The 17,172-nt window shown below is 46.7% G+C and overlaps 1 long non-coding RNA gene across 1 annotated transcript; it reads left to right on the top strand.

The window, feature by feature from the left end:
* The first annotated feature begins 1,187 nt into the window (after nt 1–1,187).
* On the top strand, nt 1,188–6,205 carry LOC121498157. The gene is made up of 2 exons (XR_005989626.1): nt 1,188–1,339; nt 5,307–6,205. It is a non-coding gene; the product is annotated as an uncharacterized LOC121498157 (long non-coding RNA).
* Nucleotides 6,206–17,172: the final 10,967 nt, after the last annotated feature.

Below are 17,172 nucleotides of genomic sequence, written 5' to 3'. Positions count from 1 at the left end.
TGTGGGCTCTAAGAAATAGTGAAATGGATGAGGGAAGGAGGGGGAAACGGGGTGGGGAAACATTAGAGAGGAAGACAAACCATGAGAATCTCCTAACTCTGGGAACCAAACAAAGGACAGCAGAAGGGGACGTGGGTGGGGAGATGGGGTAACTGGGTGATGAGCCTCAAGGAGGACACCTAATGAGATGAGCACTGGGTGTTATACTATATGTTGGCAAACTGCATTTAAATAAAATTTATGGGACGCCTGGGTGGCTCAGGGGTTGAGCGTCTGCCTTTGGCCCAGGGCGTGATCCTGGAGACCCGGGATCAAGTCCCACATCGGGCTCCCTGCATGGAGCCTGCTTCTCCCTCTGCCTGTGTCTCTGCCTCTCTCTGTGTGTCTCTCATGAATAAATAAATAAAATCTTTAAAAATAAATAAATAAATAAAATTTATTTTTAAAAAACTTTTTCTATTGGAATTCAATTTGCCAACATATAGCATAACACCCGTTAAAAAAATAAAATTTTTAAATAAAATAAAATAAAATTTAAAAAGAGATGTTTAAAAAATAGAGATTTGAAAAAAATAAAATTTAAATAAAATTTAAGAAGAGATTCAAAATAAAATAAAATAAAATAAAATAAAATAAAATAAAATAAAATAAAATAAAAAGAGATTTGAGCCTTCTACACGCAAGGGTCTTCCCCTGGAGACACCGGCAACCCCGCGCGCGCACATGCCCACTTCTCCCTGGGTAGACTGAGGCACGGGAGCTTTAAACAGACGGCGCCCACTGCCTCCCGTGGACTGACTCCACCGGGGGCCACACGGTCCCACTGTTTCCAAGCAGCAGCACCCAGCCCTCTCTTCGGTTTCTTTCCCCTGGGTGGTGCAAAGGCTCAAGGGTGCAACCTCAGGGTGGGGCGCTGAGTCAGCTGCGGGTGGGCTCCCGGAGTGTCTCAATTCCCGCTTCACCCTCTTTCCACTTCGCAGCTGCGCAAACCGCGGCTTAGAAGACGTAGGAGAGCTTGGCCTCCGCGGAGAAGCCGCGCAGGCGGAACCCCCAGCCGCGCACCGCACGAAGCCCACGAAGGGGTTAAAACCACCGAGCTGCGGAGCTTCCCGCCACGGCCTAGAGAGACCCCGCCCCCTCTACCCAGTCCCTCCCCCCGCCCTTCACGTCCAACTTCCGGGCGGGGCGCGACTTCCGGTTCCGGCGGCGGGCTACAAAGCTCTGCGCCCGGTGGTTGGTTTCCTCTTCTCGGAGTCGGTTTCGGGCTCCGAGTCTGGTGGCGAGGGGTCCCCGCCCCCGTTCCCCCCTCCCCCCGCCCTCTGAGGTGGCACCTGCGCAGGTGAACGCCCCCTCCCTCCCTCCCTCCCTCCCTCCCTCCTTCCTTCCATCCCTCCGTCCTTCCCTCCCGCCTCTCCTTTCCCCGCGCGCGGTCTGTTGGGAGCGGCGGCGGCGGCCCGCGGAGCGGGGAAGCGAGGGCTCTGCGGGCCGCGAGGGCTGGCGTGGCCTTGGATCTCGCTTCTGCTCCGGAGGAGGAGGAGGTCCCGGTCTGGAAGCCCAGAAACCCTTTTCCGGCCCGACTAGGCCCTCCAGGCCGCGCCCATGTGGTGGGAGGAGCCCGGCCCCGCTCCCCGCCTGGAGGCCGGGATTTTCCTACTCGGCGGGGTGGTCCCCCCACGTCCCGGCCTCGTGACCTTGGGCACAATCCCCGCTCTTCGAGCCTCAGTTTGTTTACGTGCGAATGGAAATGACAGTAACCGCCCTGCTGGGTTAAGGGCAGGACTGGAGGAGGGAAAGCTCCGGCGGGGCGTCGGGCGTGTCAAACCCCGCAGATAGCGCCGGCGGCTGCTGTGCTTGGTAGAGGCCGCTGGGGCGGTAGAGGGTCGGGTGGAGAGTTTGACCAGGGCGGCCCGGAGGATGGCGTGGAAGAGTGTGAAATGCTCAGCACAACGTCAGCGAGGGCTTCTGAAACTGATGGGCTTTGTAAGCGGGGTGACTCGTGCAGCTGGTGCATCTCTCAGATCCAGCCTTGAGAACCTGGCCTCCCGACAGTTGGGACTGCTCTTACAAGTCGGGGTTGTAAGGACCTCTGGAGCTGGGCGTTAGAAGAATTAATACAAGGTTTTTTTTTCTTTCTTTCACTCGGAAAGCCTTTGAGCAGGGGGGGACATTGCTTCCTTTAGAGTTAAGAAAGTGATCCATAGTTAAAAAGAAATCCACATGGGAAGGGGATGATCCATGTTCCTCCTGTCCCTGCTGCTCACCAGTAAATACGGTCGGAGGTGTTGTTTGTGGATGGAGCAGGTCATGGATGCTGCTCTGTGTGTATTTTAGTTTCCTCAGGTGAGATGGTGCTGCCCACGGGTCTGCCCCTTGGTCGGGTGGTGTGTTAGGGAGGTGGGTCTGTATCCGCGCTCACAGGCCGAGTTCATGCTTTAGGAGCCTGCACTTTTGTTCTGCTGAATGTCTGACAGTGCTTTAGTTACTCCCCTGTTGATGGTCACTTTTGCTTTCTCAGGGCTTTTTTTTTTTTTTTTTTTTTAAGATTTTACTTATTTATTCATGATAGACACACACAGAGAGGCAGACGGAGAAGCAGGCTCCATGCAGGGAGCCCGACGTGGGACTCGATCCCGGGACTCCAGGATCACGCCCTGGGTGGAAGGCAGGTGCTAAACTGCTGAGCTACCCAGGCTGCCCATTTTTCTCAGGTTTCATCCAGCCTTCCCTTGACTAATTGTTTTCCTTTTTCTCCAGAGGCTGTATTGCTTTGGGCTTCATCACTCTAGGTTAGTGACAGCTTACTTTTAGGGAAGAGTACATGCTGTTCATTGAGCAAAAAATCCCAGATAATATGAGAAGAACAAGTATACTCCCAAGAATATCCAAACTGTACGGTCTAGAATCAATTCAAGGTTCCTAGAAAATGGGTCGTGAAACCTTCAAAGAAGAGGTGATGCTGAGCGGTGAGCGAGTTAAGGCAAGGCAGCTGGTCCGTGTTGTTGATTGTTGGCCTCTGCTAGTTGTTACCCAGGAAACAGATTTGAGAGAGCCTCTGAGGTGGGAGGGATCTTAAATGTCAACACTCCTGCTTTGTTGGCCAGGGAGGGATTAGTTCTTGGGGGAGGCGGTTTGTTAATGAAAAAAAGAGATGGCCTTTGAAAAATGACCGTGTCATCAGCGTTACAGTTTTTGGACGTAGCCCGATGTGGAAATTAGTTATTTCTGTATTGTCAGATACAATATTTCTGTATTGAAGAGTGTGTGTGTGTCTCTCTTTTAATAACATCGATTGTGGTTTTCCTGTACAAAACCTTTCTCGTGGACTGGGGCCCTAACCCCAGTGAGCAAAGCCTATTTTTTTCTGACATTTTACAGGTCTTTAGTGTGCCCCTCCTCTCCTTCCCCACTACTGCTGGTTTGCTAATTCTAGAGCTGACAAACATTGCAAGAATTGGAAGTCTATGGTACTAGAATTCTGACTACTTTGGTTTCCCATATACTGAGGAACTTCAATATTTTATCTATTTATCTCAGAGAGAGAGAGAGAGAACCTGCATGAGAACATGAGCCCATGCAAGTGAGGGGAGGGGTGGGGGCCCTGAGAGAGAGAGAATATGAATCTCCAGCAGACACCCTGCTGAGCATGGAGTTCAGGATTTGCAGCAGAAATCAAGAGTCAGATGCTCAACCAGCTGAGCCACCCGGGCAGCCCTGATTAGAGGAACTTAGGATCTTGATCTTAATATAGAAGCTTTTCTGTTTTTTGTGAAGTGGCAGCTTAGATTCCACTCTGATGGTAGCTCCTAAAGTACTTTATATGTTTTTTATTTGAGAGAGAGCAAGTGAGCAGGAACACAAGGTAGGAGAGGGAGAAGGAGAAGCAGGCCCCCTCCCTGAGCAGGGAACCTGTCGTGGGTCTTGATCCAGGACCCTGAGATCATGACCTAAGCCAAAGTCTGCTTAACCAACTGAGCCACCTAGGCATCCCCTAAAGTACTTTTTAACACTCATTATTTCATCATGAAAAGAATTGGGGGGTGGGTAGAAAAGACAGCAGAGTAGATATCAATGAAAAGACCTTTATCTCTTATATTTTAGTACTCATAGCTTGCTTTTGGACACACATAACTCCATAAAAGACATTGGAAGAAGCAAACATCCATGATTTTAAAGATATTCCTCCCCTATAAGTCATGTGCATACATAGTTTTTTGTTTTAACATAATCTAAAATACTTTGAACATTTTTTTTTTTTAATCTTTATTTATTTATGATAGTCACAGAGAGAGAGAAAGAGGCAGAGACACAGGCAGAGGGAGAAGCAGGCTCCATGCACCGGGAGCCCGACGTGGGATTCGATCCCGGGTCTCCAGGATCGCGCCCTGGGCCAAAGGCAGGCGCCAAACCGCTGCGCCACCCAGGGATCCCCTAAAATACTTTGTAATGCAGGGAAGATGGATGAAAGATTTTGTAGAAGACTCTAGCTAGGAGGCTTGCATTCTTCATTTTTTTTTTGCCCCCCTCCCCCCCCCCCCCACAGGTACTGGGCGGGGACCTGCATTCTTCATTTTTATAAACCACTGACACATTTTTCTCAATTGTGCCAATTGATCCAGAAGAAACAAAAATAGAATTTCTAATAACTTTATTAAGAAACCCTGTTAAGTCCCGGTGCATGGAGCCTGCTTCTCTCCCTCTGCCTATGTCTCTGCCTCTCTCTTTCTCTCTCTCTCTCTCTCTCTGTGACTATCATAAATTAAAAAAAAAAAGAAAGAAACCCTGTTAAGGATCGTTTGGGTGGCTCAGCGGTTTAGCACCGCCTTCAGCCCAGGGCATGATCTCAGAGACCCAGGATCGAGTCCCACGTCAGGCTCCCTGCATGGAGCCTGCTTCTCCCTCTGCCTGTGTCTCTGCCTCTCTCTCTCTCTGTCTCTCTGTCTCTCATGAATAAATAAATAAAATCTTTTTTTTTAAAAAAAAGAAAAGAAACCCTGTTAAGGGATGCCTGGGTGGCTCAGTGGTTCTGAGTCTGCCATTGGCCCAGATCATGATTCCGGGGTCCTGGGATTGAGTCTCACATTGGGCTCACTGTGAGGAGCCTGTTTCTCCCTCTGCCTATGTCTCTGCCTCTCTCTGCGTGTCTCTCATGAATAAATAAATACAATCTTTTTTAAAAAAAAAAAAAAAAACCTGTTAATATTGGAAAACTGATGAAACCTGGGTCTGGATCAGATCCATGAGATCAAGGTGGTTTTTAGAGTCTCTGTGGTCTGTTTTTGCTGAGCCTGTCTCTTCTCTGTGTTTAGGAGTCTGAGACCTCCTTTTCCAGAGTTCCAGAATGGAGACTGAAGGGTACCTAGAGACACAAAGAAATAAAGAAGTCCAGAATGATAAAATAGGGTCACCTTCAAATGAGATGATGGCTGAGGAGCCAGAAGTTGTCCTAATATCGGCTCCCCAGGTCCAGGCTCCACCAGAGCACCTCGATGCAGATTCCGTTGAAGATGTGGAAACCATGCCACGAAGGAATCCTCCCAATGCGGCAGCCTCTAGGCAGAGGTTCCGGAGATTCCGCTATGAGGACGCAGCTGGGCCTAGGGATGTCCTCAGACATCTCCAGGAGCTTGCCGGACAGTGGCTGAGACCCGATATTCACACAAAGGAGCAGATTGTGGAGATGCTGGTGCAGGAGCAGTTCCAGGCCGTCCTGCCTGAGGAGCTCAGAGCTCGGGCCCAGAGATGTCAGCCTGGGGTCAGAATCACTGGCTAAGTCCTGCCACTGGGTTCTTGCTCAGCCTACATGTGAGAAGTAGCCAAATGTTCTCTTTGTTGCAAGATCCAAGGACAGTCATGGGGGAAATGTGAACCTCGGTTTTTTTGAGCTTGCCTTTGACTAGTTGTAATAAGAATCCATCAAAACCCATGTCTGGACCTCTCTCTGGCTGAGGCAGCTCTAATTCCTGGGACTGAGCTCTAGAAAGAGCTTCTGTTAGGACAATCAGCCTGTTGCTTGTTTTTGCTCTGCTGAATGCCTCCTTTTTTGCACTTTCTGACATGCTTTAATATATTGTTATGTATCCAAAGCAGTAATTGCTTCAACTTTCAGAATTCTTGACTCTTGCTGTGGTGGCATGAATGGAAGCTTCTGTAACCCCACCAGTAACTCTCTTGATATGTCCTTGAAATATTAAAGTTTGGTCCTCAATCACAGTGTCCTGTGGTGATTTACCATGTTAGCTTTTACTTGACATTTGAGGAAGTTGAGATAAGTATCGGGATGTGAGCTAGAGATATGATAGGAATAGTCTAGGCCTTTATGTTTGGTCACAATTTAAAACAAAGAAGGGGCTAAAACAGGGTCCTTACAGGTAAGTAGCTCTTAGATCTGCTTGATTTTTTTTCTTTTCCCCATCTCCATCACATGTGTTCCACAGCAAGAGAACTCACTCTGAAGCTATTTGACTGTTTTCTTCTGCTCTTCCCGAAATGGGTCACCCGGGCTTTCTGTGTGTGGAGAGCTGTGCTTTGGTTGACCACTGAGACAGAGCAGTCTAGCTGTGGTGGTGACAAGCACAGAGTAAATTTAGCAGCTGCTTTTCTTCAGCGTAACCCAGTCTCGAGTAACCTTTCTGCCTCTGGCCTGGCTCCTGGATATGTACATCTGCTCCTGGAACCATCTAGGTGCCAATTCAGAAACTAATTTTTGGTAGAGGGATGAGTTAGCTCTAAACTGGAACTCTTGTTGATTTTGCTGGTGTCTTAATACTTCCTGTGCCTTTGGAATGGGTCTAGATGTGAGGATACAAATATAAAGCTCAGTATAAAGGAAACGTATAGTTTTTGAAGAGAGAAGAAGACCTTGAATTATATGAGTAGGATCATTAATGAAACTAGTCTTGGGATCCCTGGGTGGCGCAGCGGTTTGTGCCACCTTCAGCCCAGGGCGTGATCTTGGAGACCCGGGATGGAGTCCCACGTCAGGCTCCCTGCATGGAGCCTGCTTCTCCCTCTGCCTGTGTCTCTGCCTCTCTCTCTCTCTCTGTATGACTATCAAAAATAAATAATTAAAAAAAAAAAGAAACTAGTCTTTTGGTATTTGATTTGGAGATAGCACAAAGGAAACACTTTTTTCTTATCTTTTTTAAAAATTTGAGAGAGAGAAAGGGGTAGGAGCAGTGGGAGAGGGATAAGCAGACCCCACTCCCACTCGGGGGGGCTCTATCCAAGTACCCTGAGATCACTACCTGAGCTGACATCAGATGCTTAACCGACTGAGTCAGGCTCCCCAAAACCCATTTCCTATTTTAAAAAGTACATTAGAAGCAGAGGAGAGAGGAAATAGCCAAGTTAGGGAAGTGAGGTTTTTGGGGTTTTTTTGTGTTTTTTTGTGTTTTTTTTTTTTTTAATTTGAGGAAGGGAGAGAGCATGAGCAGGGGAGGGGCAGAGGGAGAAGCAGACTCCCCACAAAGCAGGGAGCCAGACTCACAACTTGATCCTGGGACTCCTGGATCATGACCTGAGCCAAAGGCAGACACTTAACTGACTGAGCCACCCAGGCACCCCTGGAAGTGAGATTTTAATTGAACTTGAGTGGGAGATCACTGGACAAAGTCACACCTTGAGCAAAAGTATAGGTATGCTTGGAGACAGCAAACAAGTGAACTGTCCCTTGTATTGTCTAGGTTAAGCTTTTCTTTTTAAAACCATTTTATTTCAAAAGATTTTATTTTCTAGTAAGTCATTTCTACACCCAATGTGGGGCTCAAACTCAGAACTCTGAAGTTAAGAGTCTCACAGTCCACTGACTGAGCCAGCCAGGCGCCCCAGAGGTTAAGCTTTTCTAACTCTTCTAATTCTGAGAGTAAAATTTAACATGGGGAAAGGAGTTAGTGACCGTGGTAGGGTCAGAGTATCTCATACAGTTTGTTCAGAACATTATGAAGGTATTTCCTTAGTCTGCAAAGATCAGGAACTCCTGGTGTTAAGGATTTCCAGGCCTGTACCAGTTTCTCAGCTGCTTCGATGATCTAGAATACAGCATGCAAATAAAAGAGCTGACTTTCCAGTTGGACTAAAAAGTTACGACCTTAGGGATTTTGTAGCTTGATAGCTGAGTCAACTGAGGAGTTGACTGAACTTAGCACAGTTTTTCTCAACGTTAGCTGTTTGGAGCCAGATAATTTCTCTTTCCTGGAGGCTTGTCTTGTGCGATATATGATGTTTAGCAGCATCCCTACCCTCTACTCACCAGATGCCAATAGCACCCCACTGATGTGACAACCAAAAATGTCTCCAGCCATTGCCACATGTTCCTTAGGGGCAAATTCGCCTTTAGTTGAGAACTGCTGACTTAACAGTTCATCACAGGTAGGCCGCAGATGACCTTTGGATCCCTGGTCTCTTAAGCTTAATGTTGAATTGAGAAAGCTGTAGGAAGAGTGGTACAAATTGGGTTTCATACTGGAGTACCTGGCTGGTTCAGTTGGTAGAGCGTGTGACTTAATCATAGTCTTGAGTTCAAGCCACGCATTGGGCGTGAAGCCTACTTAAAATTATTAAAAATTCGGTTTCATATTCCCTGTGTTTGGGTGATGTCTCCTAGTCTGGCAAATCTTAGATTCTTTGATACAAAGATTAATATTACACCTCCAACTCCAACTGTTCTATTGAGACGGTTATTGTGTGCTAGGATAGATGCATTTGTGATTTATTTAATCCTTATTGTCATCTGAACCTGTTCATATAAATACACCTGCTTTACAGATAAGAAAACTGAGATACGCCAGTTACACAACATGGCCGATAGAATGGGGAGCTGGGATCTAAGCTTGGGTTTTCTGTACCCCCTAGCCTTGGGCTTTTTCCATCATGTTTGGAAGTGTGAATTTAACAAGCGTCTCTTGAGAATCTCCTGCAAGCAAGATGTTTCTTTGGCTTTTTTTCATCTTTATCTTAACATTTACAATAACATTTCTTAGCTTTCTCAACTCCCATTGACATTTTTAAAACAAAAGCTATATTAGCACATGGATAGAAAAGTCCCAACAGTATAGGAAGGAATAAAAGTAAAATTTAAAGGCTTTCTTCTCATGAATCGTCTGTTACATATACTTCCAGAAAACATGAATTATACAGATGTAAGCACATAGATGTGTGTGTGCACACATATATCCCTTTTTTATTTGCACAAAATACATACAATGCATGTTTAGGTTATATATTTTTCTTGCCCAGTAAATCTTGGGGTCTTTTGCTATCAACATACAAAGATGTGCTTTAATTTAAAAAAATAACTTTTTTAAGTAGCTGCAGAATAATTCCTTAAATGGCTAATACCTAGCCTTATACTTTCAGTGAAAAACGCATACCAGAGGATTTAGGGGTGGGGTCAGACCTCCAAAGCCTAAGAGCTTTGTGACAGAGCCATGACTCAACCTCTCGACCTCCACATCCTGAAACCAGAACTGGTACAATTCACAGTTTCACAGTTGTCCAGCACAGTCTCCAGGCAACCCTGTGGTACCAGCTTTTTCTCATGGAAGTGAATTTACAGATGAGATCCTTTGCCCCAAACAAACCTGGTAAGAGGAGAGGCTGAGAGTTCATCTCTATTTCATCTGGCTCCAGCCCCATGCCCTTGCCATGAGGTCACACTGCCTGGATATCAAAGTGCAGACCAAGTCCAGTGTTTCAAGGGCTCTGTGGGGATTTGAGAGCACGTTGATTCCCTAACTCTGTTGCCACTCCCTGAGATGATTCTCATGCTTTCTCTTTGCGGCCCAGCATTACCCAGCTACCACTAATACCAGTTACTGTCACTTCTTGAGTCCAGGTAGAGCCTAGTTCTAGAGAACCCTAAACACTTAATTCTGTGAGAGGAAGGAGGAGGAAAACGTAGAGCAGCCAGAGGGAAGTTCTAAACTATCTCCTACGTCTGATTTCCCCCCTGTGATTATTTTGACTCCAAGTTCTCGAAAGAATAATTTCATCTAGTTATTGAAAAATGCTCCTGCCAGATGGCTGCTGGTGAAAACCAGTGTGGGGACCACAAGGTAATATCAAATTCCTAGCAACTGGCTGGTGCCATGGAAAAATATGTCATCTATTGGGCAGCTCCCTGAGCAGTGAGTGGGTGCCAGGGCCTGGCTGCTGGAGAGGAGGCCAGCTCTGCAGGGTCTGGGGGCCATGAGGAGTCCACTGTGATGGCGGTGGTGGCTGGAGCACTCCAGTGTAACTGGCCCTTCCAGGAGCATCATGTGTGGTCATTTTCCACAGGCAGTGCAGTTCAACACATTTGACAATAGCTTGACTATTTTGCTAACTATTTTCCACCCACGACCATGCATTTATTGGACATTTTCCCTTGGCCTGGAATGCCTTTCCCCCATGCCTCCCCCAATCTTGGCCTGCCTACTCCTACTCATTCTTTATGACGCAGATAGGCATAGTCACCTTCATGAAGCCTTCTTTGATTTCTGCCTCGAATTGGCATCAGAAGCCCTCCTATGAGCTCTTCTAACACCTTAGCTTGAATTCCAGTCCCTGTTCATGCAGCAAATGTATGTGGCGTACCTGATATGCATTGCCCTGTGGTGTGGCGTCCAGTCTGTGTCCCCAGGCAGATTGTGAGCTCCATCAAGAGGGAATCTCTATGCCCTCGGCCTCCAACCCAGGGCCTGCATGTGATGGATCCTCAAGGAGGAGGAGACATGATCACTGCCTGGTTGAAGGCTCTTCCTTCCAGTGAACACAAACAACTAGAATTCATGGCAGACCATGGGAGGGGGCAGGTGGGAGGGCTAGGGATGGAGGTAAACAAAACAAAAAAGGAAAGGCTTCCCTCAGGTGGCTGGCTTCCCTTTTGGTTCTGCACCTGACCTTGAAATGAGGTGAAGTTAACAACCCTTGGCTGCCCCTGCTTGAAAGCTCAAGGGCCCCCTGGGTGCCTAGCAACAACCTGACTGCCCAGAATGGTGATTTAGAAGCTGGGTGTGTCTCCTGGGCAGGAAGCCACCGACACCACCAAAGCAGTGGGGCCTCCCCTTCACTTCCTCTGAGCCAAAACTCCACCTCCAAGTGGGGCCAATACTTAGCGTTAGCCCTGTCTTAGCATAAATTGGAGGTTCTGGCAAAAAGAACTCCAGTGCTTACAAGGTGTGTCATCTCCGACCAAGTGTGTGATCTCCGACCAAGTCATGTCACCCCTCTGAGCTTCAGTTTCCACACCTGTCTTGTTCCTGTCTTATTCCCAGCTAGAGTCACCCTCACGCAGCACCAGAATCACAGAAACACCCAATAAATGCTATTGTAGCTGAATCTGCCCAATCAGGGGAAGGTTCACTTAGTGACTCTTCCTCAGTCGGTTGACCCTTTGATCTGTTCTTTTCTTCTGAGCCCCTCTCTGAGCTCTCCATCTTCTCATTTCTAACTTCTACACGTTAAATCTTGTTCTTAGCTTCTCATTTCTTCAGTCACATTTCTCTGCTTAAAAAAAGGGGGGGACGCCTGGGTGGTTTAGCGGTTAAAGTGTCTTCCTTCAGCTCAGGGCATGATCCTGGAGTCCCGGGATTAAGTCCCACACCAGGCTTCCTGCGTGGAGCCTGCCTCTTCCTCGCCTCTGTCTCTGCCTCTCTGCCTCTCTGTCTCTCTGTGTCTCTTATGAATAAATAAATAAAGTCTTAAAAAAAATAAAATATAAAATAAAAATAAAATAAAGAGATTTAAGTAATCTCTACAACCAAGTAGGGCTCGAATTCATAGCCCCGAGATCAAGGGTGGTAGGCTCCACTGACTGAGCCAGCCAGGTACTCCTCTTTGTTTTTCTTATCTGCAGTCTTTAAACCTCACCATTAAGACTCACAAAAATTCTACACCTCTATGAAAAAATTGCAAGTGTTTTGGTTTTCAGACCAGTACTATTGCTAAAGTGACCTTTAATTTTTTTAAATGTAAGTGTAACATGCATCCTGAAATTGTATGACTGGATGAATTTGTATAAAGTGAGCATATCCCTATAACCACCATCCAGATGAAGATACAGAGGATAGCCAGCATCCCAGAAGTCTCCCTCAGGTCCTTTCCTAGTCATCAATCTCCTGAAAAGTAAGCTATGGTGATTTCTACTGCCATAGGGTAGTGCTGCCTGTTTCTGAGCCGAATGGAATCACAGAGTGTATACTCTTTCATGTGTTTTCTTGTGTTCAACATTATGTCTATGAGGTTCATCTACTTTAGGAGCCTCCTGCTTTTTCCATGCCTGCGTACCCAGACATGCCTGTTCTTTCCGCCCGTGGTCAGCATGCGTGCCCCACCCTGGCCTGGCCAGCCTGTACCGGTCCTCTAGATTTAGATCAAACCTCTCTCCTTTGGGAAACCTTCCCTTATCAGCTCCGGGTTTGAATCTCAGCTCTTCCACCTGCCGGCTGTTTGACTTTAGACAAATGGTACTAATAACCTCTTCATGCTCCATTTTTGTTGAAGGTAATAATTTCCATATTCCAGAGTTCTTGTGAATTTCAAGTGAGATAATACATATTAAATACTTAGAACAATGCCTGGAGCAGAGGAAGTACTTAGTAAATATTAAGTATAACTCTTATGAATGTTCTGCTTTTCTTTGATTCTCCTAGATTACTTGTACAAACCCTTGTCCTAGCACTTGTTTTGATTATTGTTTGTCCCACTATGAGACCTTAGCTCCTTGAGTAGAGATTATGTCTTCCTTCATTGTATTTCTTCAACAGGTAATTACTGAGTGTACACTACATTATAGCACTGAGGGTATAGTGGGGAAAGAAGTCCTTGAATTTACTTTTTAATGGAGAGAGACAGTAGGAGTATTAAAGAGGTGAGATCATTTTGGAGAGTGATAAGGTTAGGAAAACAAGAAAGCAGTGTGGTATGGTAGTGGGTTGGAAGTGCTTCTGTAAGCTGGATGGGGAGATGTCTTCTTAAAGAGTTGCTATTTGAGCAGAGATGTACAGGGTGAAAAGGAGCAGGCTTGCACAGAGCAGAAGAGCTCAGGACAGTAAGCACAAGGGCTCTGAGGCAGGCACAGTAAGCTCAGTTCTGTCTGAGGATTGACAAAGAAGGCAACATGGCTGGAGCCCAGTGAGTGAGTGCATGGTTCTGAGGATGTTGGAGAGGTGGACAAGAGCCAGGAGAAGCCACTGAAGAGGTTAAGCAGAAGGATATTGGTTATCTTTGCTTTAGAGGTGCCTAGCACATAATACACTCACTAACTGTTGAATATTAGTCACAACACACCCATGACCAATTGGTTCACATGAACGATCCTCGGATTGTTTTCAAATTAAAACTTCATCACTGTACCATGTGCCCCTGGGTACTTGCTAAACCTTACCAGTGCAGATGGAGTTGCTCAGTCATTTCTAGGCTCTTCTCTCCCCTATCCTATCTCATGTACCCTTCTTCAGTGACCTAGATTGTCTCCACCAGAGATCGTAATAGAGATGAAGGAGGCAAGTCTGGGCCAGTTAGAGAAAAGGCAAGTAGGAAACAGGTTTGGTCAGTTCCTCTCCTTTCTCTGACTCCAAGAAGAGTCCAGGTCCCTGGACAAGCATAGTGATACAGCACAAAGTGGAGGAGGGAGGCTGAGTGGCTGGAGGGGCTGCAGAAGGAGTAGGTCCCTCCATGGGAGCTGATGGAGTAGAGCTGGAGCTGTAGCAGCCCTAGCCCCTTACAGTGTGGCAGGCCAGATCAGGAGCACACCAGGAGTCCTAGCAGCAGAGTGGGGCTGCTGGCACGGCCTGAGCCATGACCATGACCAGCCAGAGAGAGGGGAAGACCAGCTGGTAAATCAGGATGGAAGGGTAGGCTTGCATCTAAGCAATAGGAATTTACACAACAGCAACTCTTCATTTATAACGTGAGACTTTGTTTACTTCCAACTTTTATTTTTATGAAATATTACACAGGAGGGAAAGCACATAAAACAAATATATAGTACAACAAATGATTATAAAGCAAATATCCATGTAATAATCATCACCAAGGTCATGAAACAGCCCACTGCCAACACCGCCCCCCTCCATCGCTTCCAGATTACAAATTCCTTTAGAGGCTGCCAGCAGCCGGATTTTTATAATAATTACTTCCTCGCTTTTCTTTATAGTTTTATCGCCTGTGAATCACACAGAAAGTCTTAAATTAGGACTTTCTCGTGTAAATCCTAAGACTGAAGACCACAAAGGAGAGACTCTTTAATGGGGATCCTCCTCTTCTTGAGTAAATCTTGGCAGGCCCTGGAGAGATGGTGGTGGATTTGTGGTCTTTGGCATTTGGCAGGGAACGCAGTTTTGAGGTTTTTCTCACTCCTTATGTTTAAGGCACCTGGAGAGCATGTGAAGGGGCACGAAAATGTACCCCAAACTGAGCCCGCCCCTGGGAGCTTCCAGTAGGGCAGAGAAAGCACAGATGAACATGACAGAGCGGGGTGAGGGCCCGAAGAAATCCTCAGCTAAATGCTATGGGAGTTGAGAAGAAGCAGAGATCACTTTAGCAGCCAGAAGCTGAGCATGCGTTGTGGAAGAACTGGCAGTGTGCTCATTCATGCATTATTTATCAAACATTTTTGAGGGCTGGCAGTGTGCCAGGAAATAAGGTAGAAGGATAGAAAAATGAATAAAATAAAATCCCTGCCTGCTCATGGCTTAATGGTTTCGTTAACACAGATACAAGTGATTTTAATATTGCATGCTTTAAATACAAAGGGTAATGGGAGTTATTGGTTGCCTGGGGTTGTCAGGCAAGGTTTAAGAGCTGAGGTCTATGCTGACCCTCAAAGGAGAGAAGAATGAGTTTGGAATGGAAGGGGACCACCGAATCTGCAGAAGCACAGAGGTGGGAAAGGACACAAGATCAGTGTTGGCCAAGGGTGGGTAGGAGAGTGGGACTTGATTGGTAGGATGGATCAGCTGGGAAGGTGTTCTAGCAAGGGGACCAGCATGAGCAGGGGCATGGAGGCAAGAAATTATGGTACCTACATACATGATACTAGGTAATTCAGTCTTGCCGCATACAAATACATAAAATGTGTGATAGAGGAAGTGATGGTTACTTTTAAATGGCAACTTGACTGGGCCACGGGTGCCCAGATACTCAGTTGAACGTTGTTCTGGGTGTACCTATCTATGAGGGTGTTTTGGGATAAGATTAATATTTGTATTGGCAGACGTTGTAAAGGAGATTGCACTCCCTAGTATAGTGGGTCTCATCTAATCAGTCGAAGGCCCAACTAGAACAAAAAAGGCCGACCCTCCATCGAGTAACAGATTTTTCCTGGCTTTGGACTGAAATATTGGCTTTTCCTGGGTCTTGAGCCTGCTGACCGTTAGACTGCCACTGAAACATCAGTTCTTGTTCTCAGGCCTGAGGACTTGGACTGGACCCATATCATCCGTTCTCTTGAGTCTCAGCTTGTCGACTCACTTCACTGATCTTGGAACCTATCAACCTCCATAACTGTGTTGAGTCAATTCCTTAGAATAAATCTTTTTAGATGGATAGACTAATACAAATCAATCTCTCTCCCATTCCTTCTCCCCCTCCCTCTGTTCCTCCTGTTGGTTCTATTCCTTTGGACAACCCTGACTAATACAGAAGGGAAAGGGAAATCACTTTGGAAAGGCAAGTTGGTGATGGATCACAGAGGACACAGAAAGCCTGGCTAAAGGACTTTGAATTTTATTTTAAAGGCAAAGGAAAAAATGCCAGGGTTCCTGAGCTGGAAAGTGACTTAACCGGAGCCAGGATCCTGGAGGTTGAAGGTTGTGCTGTATAAAATGAATCAAAACAGAGATTGTCAAAGGAAGCCTCTAGAAATGGGATATCAACTTTGTGGGTATAGGACCTATGATGCAGAAAGGTTGGGAGCCCCTGGATGTGCAAGGGTGTATGGACCCAAAGCAATTGGAGGAGCCTGAAGCAGGTGGTAACTGGAGATGGTGTCCGTGGCTCTGATGGGAGTTGTGAGTAGGTGGAAATTTGGAAGTCAGGGTGGGGATAGGGGCTGGAGGAGGTAGAGATTTGGGAATCATCTAGACGGTGGTGTCAAGTACCACACCAGGGTGGATGTGGTGGGTAGGGAGGCAAAATCTTGTATTGGCAAGTGACAGGCACCTACTCAAACTGGCTCAGGCAGGAGAGGGAATTTATCAGCTAATGTGCCTGAAAATTGAAGTAAGACTAAATCCAAGGGCTCAATGGCAGTGGGATTTGGTTTCACCGTCTCTATCTCTCTGCTCTCTTTTCACCCTGTTTGTTCCCATTCTCAGGCAGTTTCTCTCCTTGCAACGGGAAGATGGCTGCCAGCAATGCCATGGTTACATCCTGCCCTCAGCAGAGACATTCATCAATTGGACCGTTTTGACCAAAGTCCCAGAATTGAATCTCACTGGTTCTCATTGGGTCACATGCCCAATCACTGAAATGCTGCTAAAATTCTCTGATTGGCTAGGCCTGGGTCACCGCGTCTACTCCCTGCACTGAGGGTTGGAGTCCTCTCCTCTAGAGCCACAGGGATTGAGAATTGGGGAGGGGCTGCTGGAAGGGATGAGGAGGAGGAGGAGGAGGAGGAGGAGGAGGAATGGACGCTGGGCTGGTGACCACAGGAGAAGGGGAGCTGGAGACCCTCCTGTTAGTACGAGGTGGCTGTAGCCACAGGGGCAGGTGGGGACGAAGCCCCTGGAGGCTGTGGCTAGGCTGGCAGCAAGGAAGGGGTGGGGGGAGAGACTGGGGCCTAGTAGTAATGCTACTGCCTTTTGGGGCTGTGAAAAGGTTGGTGAGGGCCGTTTTGACAAAAACTTGACAGCAGAAAAGACAAAGTGCTAAGTGAGTCCTTGTTCTCAGAATAAAGGCAGGAAAAGTCAAGCGGTTGGGTGACACCCCATCAAGATATTGCTGCGCATGGAAAGGGCAGACATTGTCTGGGGACATTCATGGGATTGTGAGAGGGGATGAAGGAAAGGTCACTGCCAACCAGTCTTGCAGAGGGGAGAAAACACAGCCAGTTTTCTGCAAGTTTCAAAAATCAAGCTAATGCATTTTATAATAGAAAGTTACAGCAGCTGAAAACGACCTAAATTCCAATCGTAGATGGGTTCGATATATATTGTCATGCCCGTACAGTAGAATATAGGCTTTAAAAATGAT

Source organism: Vulpes lagopus, chromosome 8, assembly GCF_018345385.1.
Source record: "Vulpes lagopus strain Blue_001 chromosome 8, ASM1834538v1, whole genome shotgun sequence".
Lineage (NCBI taxonomy): Eukaryota > Metazoa > Chordata > Mammalia > Carnivora > Canidae > Vulpes > Vulpes lagopus.
Note: the sequence above shows the minus strand (reverse complement) of the source record. Positions and strands in the feature narration are given on the sequence as shown.